The following is an 8,515-nucleotide window of genomic DNA, read 5'->3' on the forward strand; positions in this document are numbered from 1 at the left end:
ATTAGAAGAACAACAGTTGTTTACTGATTCAATATACATTAAAACTACTAATACCAGCGGCCCACGCCATTTTTACACCTTTGGGGGCCTGAATTGTCACACTTGTAGGAGTGTGATGATTAGTGGTTGTGTATGTACTCTCGTTGGCAGCACTGGTAGGAGCAATGGGTGGTTCAAGGTGCAGTGGCATCCTGACGAGGGCCCTGGCACTTAGGGGCAGATTTACAAGCCCCTTGCGCCTCTTTTACGCCGCCGTTGTGCCACTTTTGTGACGCAGCGGTGGCGCGTCACGTTGTAAAGCCCTGCGCCAGAAGGAGGCGTTCCTGTGCATGGGGGGGCGTTCCACCGCAGGAACGTCTCCTAAAAGTGGCTGAGTGAAATCTACATCTTGTAGATTTCACTCAGTCACTTTTGAGCCCATGCTGCGTCAAAACCCTGCACCTGCTTGAAGCAGGCGTAAGGATTGACGCAGCATTGTAAAAATAGGGCCCCCCAGAGCATTGCTGGAGCTGCATCGCACTTGCGACGCAACTCCAGCAATGCGCCGCCTCTACGGCACAGATGCGTCACGCATCTCTGCCGTTTTTGCCCCATGGTGCGCCGCATTGTAAATGTACAACCACAAAGCGTGCCTACACCACCCTTCTTTATACTCGATGTTATTTATCAAGGTCAAACAACCATTTTTAAATTTGACCAGGTATTTTTATTTTATACCATTCATTTTCTTTTTTCTTTAGAAAAACTCTTTATCAACACATTAATGTCAGAAAACGAAACAACTGTACATTCATATATTTACACTAATATACAATACAATTTACAAACATAGCTGGAACAATACATATATACACAAAAAATAAATTCTTAACATCATCCATCCCAAAAAGAATTTTAGAAAAAACAAGACATTATGACTTCATGTATAATCAATTTCAGGAAATGAGAGACAAAATCAAAAAGCGGGGAGTGCAATCAATAAATTAAACCAATCAATAATGTTATAGACTAGCTGCTGCTAGTATATACTATAGTTCATTCACTCCTCCAAGTATGCCGACGCGTTTCGAAACCAGGAAACCAGTTCCTGGAATCTCATCAGGGCTTTTTCCTTTTGTCTACATGAGATGTAAATAAAACAATAAAGTTTTATTTACAATTGTGTGTGCTCTTCTCTCTTACAGTTACACTTATTCAATTTTGAACCTGTCTGACTAACTAAATCAACCTACCAGGTTGTTACAGGAAGCGGGGGGCTGTAGAAAATGATTTCTTTATTCCCACTAGAGCGTTCGTTCTTGAGTTGGAATACGCTCCACACTAATGGTATTCAGGTCTTACTCCTGCTCCCAAATTTACAATCCACGCACCACTCTACCAAAGAAAATGACAAAAATTAGTCATTTCGCTTTGGTACAGTTACTTCGTTTCAAAGAAACCCATACCTTTTTTATCGTTTTACAGTGAATGCAAATCGTTTTTTATTTACGCTTGCCGAATCACCACTTCAACCGGCATGTTGCATCTCGGCACTGTTTCAAAAAAATATATACAGGGAAACATTTGTAACTCTTCAGACATCTCTTGCCAGTTAATCTTATTACCTGCCTCCAAAACAAACACACGCAAGGCGTACCTGTGTCGTTTTGCCAGTAGCTGCAATCTTTATGAATTTCACAATGAGCGCAAGACCTAATGAGACAATATCGGGTATTTAGATAAATATGTATCCCTTAGTGCTCTAATACCAACAAACAGATCTCGGGGAAAGCAAGCAACATTACCTTCTACTTAAGCTTTCGAATGCCCCCGCTGTCTGGATCCCGATAGATTCAAGGTGGCGGCCTGCTCCTTTGCGCTCAATTTGTTTGGAAGTGCTGTTTTAAAGGATTATGGGACCTGTATTCACCCATTTCGTGATATCCAACAAACTCATACAACGTTGTGCTAATTCTTTACAAACATCTTTTGCAACCTTCATTCTATTTACACATTTTATTTCTATGGCCCGACTGCGTATAAAAACGCATCGGGCACAACTTGCAAAGAGAAGTCATGGAGTACTTAAGGAGCATGTAATATTATTTCGTTTGTGCCATGGATTAAAGACGTGGGAGAGTCATTTTCGGCTGCAATCTAAGGGGCAGATTTATGTTAACTGGCGCATCCCCAGGGATGCGCCAGTTAACATGCGCCACAGTGCGCCACAGCTCCGCCACCCATGGTGCGCCGCATTTATGATGCGGCGCACCATGGGGCAAAAACGGCACAGATGCGTGACGCATCTGTGCCGTAAAGGTGACGCATTGCTGGAGTTGCGTCGCAAGCACGACGCAGCTCCAGCAAGGCTCGGGGGTGCCCCATCTCCACAATGCTGCGTCAAGACCTACGCCTGCTTCAAGCAGGCGCAGGCTTTTGACGCAGCATTGGCCTGAAAGTGACTGAGTGAAATCTTATAGATTTCACTCAGCCACTTTTGCGAGGCGCACCTGCCCCGGAACGCCCACCCTGCGCCGGAACGCCCACAAGCGGCGCAGGGCTTTACAACGTGACGCATCTGCCTAGATGCGTCACGTTGTAAATCGTTCGTAGGGATGCGCCACGTTTACGCCGCCTTGCGTGACGCAACAGCGGCGTAAACGTGGCGCAAGTGCCTCATAAATCTGCCCCTAAGTTCGCATGCCCTGACTTCCAAGTCACCTCGCAAGAAAGTAGAAAAAACTAATTGACACCTTGTGCGAAAAGCTGGTATCATGTACAAGGGCATTTTAATGATGCAATCTAAAGGCACTATATAATTCAGAACCTGCTCTATCATCCTAATTCTTTCAGGTCTATAATCTGGCTACTTCGGACAAGTTATTCAGCCCTGTCTGGGTGCTGTTGAGTTTCAGGATTAAATAAGCCTCTTTTTGTAATAGCATTTTATCTACATCTAGGTGACGATTCGTTTGGTTCATTGTAAACAAAATGGACCATTTAAAATCATTCTCATCATGCCCCTTTTCCACAAAATGCTGTACCATTGGGGCTGTCATCATTTTCTTTTTTATTCGTGATCTGTGTTGGCTGATTCGTAAATTAACTTGTTGGCTTGTTTTGCCAATGTATATCATCAGGCAAGGGCACAGTATCACATAGACTACATTCTTAGTCCTACAATTTGAAAATTCCGAATGATTCCATTTAGCACCCAAATGGCAAAATTCTTTCCCTTCGATGGTACTCGGGCAGGCCACACAATTCCCACATTTGCGGTGACCCTCGATGGGTTTCAGGTTCCATTGTGATAATAAATCGCTCTTTATTCTTGGTAGAGCAACGTCCGCCCTGATGATCTGTTGCCCTATACTCTGTTTTTTTTATAGGCAAAAATGGATCTTGGAAAGGGGCATACTAAGCCTTCCAATAAATGCCAATTTTTGAGGACAGCTTGTCTCATTTTATGTGTGTCCGGGCCGAAGGTTGTTACACACACTAGCCTCTCTTCTTAGCTTGAAGGAGGCAATCACGGGGCGTAAAACTTGCTCTTTTAAACGAATATTTCAAGAGTTTTTTGGGGTACCCTCTCTGTTTCATCTCATTACAGAAATTATGGGCGTGGTCTTCATAGTCCCTCACATCCAAGCAATTCCTCCTTATTCGTAGGAGTTGCCCGTAAGGGAGATTCGCTTTTAGATTTCTTGGATGAGCACTTCTGTGGTGCAAGATGGTATTTTTGTCTGTGGCCTTTTTATATAAAGATGTTTTTAATTGCCCTTGGACGCATATCAGTTCTACATGCAAAAATGTCATTCTGGTATTACTGTGCTCAATGGAAAATGTTATATCTCCATGCCTGGCATTAAGCCATTCGTGGAAGGCCAACAGCTCAGTCTGGCTCCCCTGCCACAGGAGCCAGACGTCATCTATATAGCGATACCACTGGGAGATATGATTTTATTATGGATTGTTGGTCTCCACAAATTTTTCTTCGTACTGTACCATGTAGAGGACTGCCATTTCTGGGGCATAAGGACACCCCATGGCAGTCCCCTTCACTTGCATGAAGAATTCACCATTAAAAGAGAAATAGTTCTTTTTCAATGCGACCTCCGCCAAATTTAGAATAAACGAAGTTGGCACTCTGTATGGTCTCTCTCTCTTTTATCTAAATACAGCTCCATTACCTCAAGGGCCTCTTCCTGTGGGATCTGCGTGTAGAGGGATGTCACATCCATAGTAACCATTAACTGTGATTGAGAATCAAAATGAGTTCCCTCTACCTTTAGTAAAAAATCTGTGGTATCTCTAAGGTAAGATTTTACTTCTTTAAGGAAGGGCTTCAAGAAGAAATCCACATATTTCGAGATGGGCTCAAGACAAGAGTCACATCCCGAAACTATCGGACGCCCTGGTGGTTCACTCAAATTTTTGTGGATCTTAGGTAAAAGATATAAGACGGGGGTCCTGGGAATTTTTTTTAAAAGATAGTCATATTCTTTTTCACCTAGAAACCCTCCGTCTTTACCTAGTTGCAATATTTCCGCAATTTGTCCTTGAATTTGCTTGACAGGATCTTCAGATAGTAAGCGATACCAAGTTGTATTTTTTACTTGTTTGGCTCCTTCTGCTAAGTACATATCGCGGGGCCAAATTACCACCGCTCCGCCTTTATCGGCTTGTTTAATAACTATAGAAGAGTCCTCTTTCAAAGACCTAATAGCAGCCCGCTGTTTTTGCCCAATATTTTGTTGGACATAACTCTTGCTCTTCTCAAGTTTATTAATAGCTGATAGCAATACTTGCTCGAAAGCATATATTTGTTTGGGAGTATTGTTGCTAGGAACAAATTTAGATTTATTTCTAAGTATCATTGTAAATGTGGCGCATCCATGGTGGCGGAGGCCTTGCGCACAATACCTGGTGCATCCCTGCTGATATGCAGGGATGCGCCACTTATTGTAAATCTGCCCCTCATTATTTTACAAACTAAGCACTGGCCACCAAAACTCATTTTTGGGACTCAGTAATTATTATTCCTCATCGGAAATGTATTGAGAGAAAAATGAGAAAATCACACAGAGAAAAAGTGTCACATAGGGAGAAAGCAGGAGCCTGCAAGATTCAGATAAACATATGTCGACATTTTGAATGTGATAAGAGGAAGATTTCATAAAAGAAATTGTGGGGAATTGATTTTCCCCACTAACTTACATTGAAGAGATGGGCAGATTTACAAGCCCCTTGCGTCACTTTTGCGTCACTTTTCCCATGTTAAAAGTGACGCAAAAGTGGTGCAAGGGGCTTGTAAATCTGCCCCAGAGTTTTTAGGCAAGAGACACCTAAAATAAAGCTATTAGGGGCTTAGTAAATCATGAGTCTCCTGAATGAATTGGGTCTCTTGGTATGTCTGGATAAAGGGGCATAGAGGGGCATATCTGCAAGCCCCTATCGCCACCACAACCTTACTTTTAGTGAAGTTATGATGGCGATAGGAGCTTTGCCTTATTTCCAAGGCAGCATTAAGCCACTTAACGTGGGTTATCACTGCCTTGTAAATAAGGCCTCCTTTCATGCTATACTTAGCGTGAAAGGGGCGCGCAATGGTGTTGTGGTGGGCGTTCCACCGCAACACCCATTGATTTTGATGCTGTCCCCTATTTACAAGAGCAGCGTAAATAGGAGGAGGCACCAACATTAAGACCAGGGAAAACCTGGTCTTAAACACGCGAAACGAGGAGAAATGTTTTATTTATCCTCGGTTTTGCTGTTTCTCTGTGTGCTGCAGTGGGCCGTGGATTGTTTATGTGCAGGAAGGGGGACCTTCCTGCACATAAACAATCTTCCCCTCAATACAAGCACCCTTGCACTATGGTGCAAGAATGCCTGCCTTGACGCTAGGCAGCTTAATTTAGCACCAGCGCAGAGGGAAATGGAGGGCTGCACCATTTTCTAGTAAATATGGTGCAGCCCTGCGTTTCGAAAGTGACGAAGCGTGTCATTAGCCTTCTTGGCTTAACAACACGCTTCAACACTTTCTTTTGAATATGCCGCAGAGTGTCTAACAAACAGTTACTGAGAGATGAGAAGGATTTCAGACTATGCAACCTTGGAATTCGGTACGCTTATGTTGCCACAGGCTTTTGCGCAGAGTGTTGAGCACCGGCACTTATTCTTCTATAAATTAAGCACGGGTTACACCCAACTTTATTAAGTCTGCCCCTTACATATCAGCCAATAAGTCTACTTAGTAACTGTCGAACATAAGCACTGGCTAAAAGAACAACAAGCGAGCGCCATTTTCCCTGTTAATATGGCCGCCACGGTGAGACGCAAGAAAAATAGCCTAAGACTAGATGATGTCTAGATGACGCCAGAACAGAGGACTTCTCAACATGGCGACCTCAAAGTACCCGGGTCTACGGCTGAGGGGCATTTTTGACCCCTGCCTTTTTCGTACTAAAGAGAGGTGTCGACAGTAGGGGCGGCACCTTGATATTTTGTCGCGTTCCTTAGTCCTTTTGAGGCGGGACAGTAAGAGGTCCCCTTGAACACGCTTAATTTCCGATCCTTTTGCATGGTACGCCTGTCCGGAGCAATCATTCCCCAAGTCGACAAAAACCTTTCCTACCCAGAGGGAGCAAGAAGCATCTCTCTCTCTCTTTTGAAGAGTCCTTCTATTTCTGCGGAGGAATTTTTGCTCAAGCCGTCACCGGACCCTTTGTACTAATGTGCGGATATGCTAATGAACATCTGGACCCCCAGAATCCTCTGCGCACAATAAATCGTGTTCGTGAGGCTGGCAGCTATAGAGTGCAGCTCAAAATTTTGCACCTAGCAAATTATTATAATCTGTGTCTCTTAATAATGTGAGAAGCCGACTTTTTGGTCGCGACTTTTGGTCGCTGTAGGTGTCCCGAATTTCATCTTTCATGGGTACCTCAAATTACCAACAGTTCATTAGCTTTGCGCAGTGGCAGTATCGTAGCCAATGAGGTATAACCGAGGCGCGATTATTGCTTATTGAAAACTTTACCCAATACCCCGCTGTGGCGATTTGAAATATAGTCGCCATTGCAATTTTTGACAGTCTCTAAGGAGACTGAATTAAAAAGTAAAAGAAAGAAGAGACTATGAGGAATAACTCGTAAGAGGAGAAGGAGATAAACTCTGTGCGAACGCTCTCGCGCTTTGTCCATTGGATTCCAATCCCGGGTTATGACGCCGAACATTCTGTGATTCTGGGCAAATCACTCGCCCGTGTCTAACAAAATGAATGTATTTTGATGTAATGCAACTGGTGCTTCGTTTCAAGTTCGCGCTTTATATATAAAAAAAAACAGTAAGTACGACCGTGACCGATTTTAAGCAGAAATTGGAATCACATAAGGATACTATGTCAATAATATGCTAATATTGTTAACTAATCAGGTTTATGTACATTGCTTCTTTATAGCAAAATATCTTGACTTGTAAACAGATGCAGCGGCCTGTGATGCTCTCTATCCACCAAGAGGTGGAGTACTAACATTTTATCTCAAGTCTGGCCTCCAAAGGGCAGATTAAATGAACTCTGAAGTGAACAAGTAAAAGGCTTCTTTTTTGGTAGTGGGGTGAACGGAGGGATTGCATTTACACAATTGTTAGTGGTTGAAATGGAAATAAAGAGTAGAAAGTTAGTTTCACACTGTGCTTTAATCGTATGAATGGCCAGATGTACAAAACTGTTGCATCTGAACGGCGCACAGTCTATTTTGGTATTCACAAACCCATGCAACACTTGATTTGCATGGCTTTGCATGACTCTTCTCAACAAACAAGCATTGGCATAGCCAATAGGTCTCGCCTTTGGGACCTTATATGTATTTAGTTATGCAGCACAATATCCCTACTGCTACAACATTAACTTTTGCATGGCTTAACACTTATAAGGTCCCAAAGGCGAAACCTATTGGCTATGCCAATGCTTGTTTTGAACTTACAAGTGATGTTAGCAGTAAAACCAAAAAACACAGTTATACCTTTCACCAGTCTGTCAGCATCAGAGGGCCTCTCTTAAGTACTCTGGGGCAGATTTATGAGGCCCTTGCGCCACGTTTACGCCGCTGTTGCGTCACGCAAGGCGGCGTAAACGTGGCGCATCCCTACGAACGATTTACAACGTGACGCATCTAGGCAGATGCGTCACGTTGTAAAGCCCTGCGCCGCTTGTGGGCGTTCCGGCGCAGGGGGGGGCGTTCCGGGGCAGGTGCGCCTCGCAAAAGTGGCTGAGTGAAATCTATGAGATTTCACTCAGTCACTTTCAGGCCAATGCTGCGTCAAAAGCCTGCGCCTGCTTGAAGCAGGCGTAGGTCTTGACGCAGCATTGTTAAGATGGGCACCCCCGAGCCTTGCTGGAGCTGCGTCGCGCTTGCGACGCAACTCCAGCAATGCGCCACCTTTACGGCACAGATGCGTGACGCATCTGTGCCGTTTTTGCCCCATGGTGCGCCGCATCATAAATGCGGCGCACCATGGGTGGCGGAGTAGTGGC

General features: G+C 44.1%; 1 non-coding gene across 1 annotated transcript; it reads left to right on the forward strand.

Moving 5' to 3' along the window:
* Positions 1 to 6,944: 6,944 nt before the first annotated feature.
* On the forward strand, positions 6,945 to 7,084 carry LOC144793564 (U4 spliceosomal RNA). Its single transcript, XR_013603051.1, has one exon. It is a non-coding gene; the product is annotated as a U4 spliceosomal RNA (small nuclear RNA).
* The last annotated feature ends 1,431 nt before the right edge of the window (positions 7,085 to 8,515 follow it).

The sequence above is a fragment of the Lissotriton helveticus genome, chromosome 11 (assembly GCF_964261635.1).
Source record: "Lissotriton helveticus chromosome 11, aLisHel1.1, whole genome shotgun sequence".
In the NCBI taxonomy this organism is placed as follows: Eukaryota; Metazoa; Chordata; class Amphibia; order Caudata; family Salamandridae; genus Lissotriton; species Lissotriton helveticus.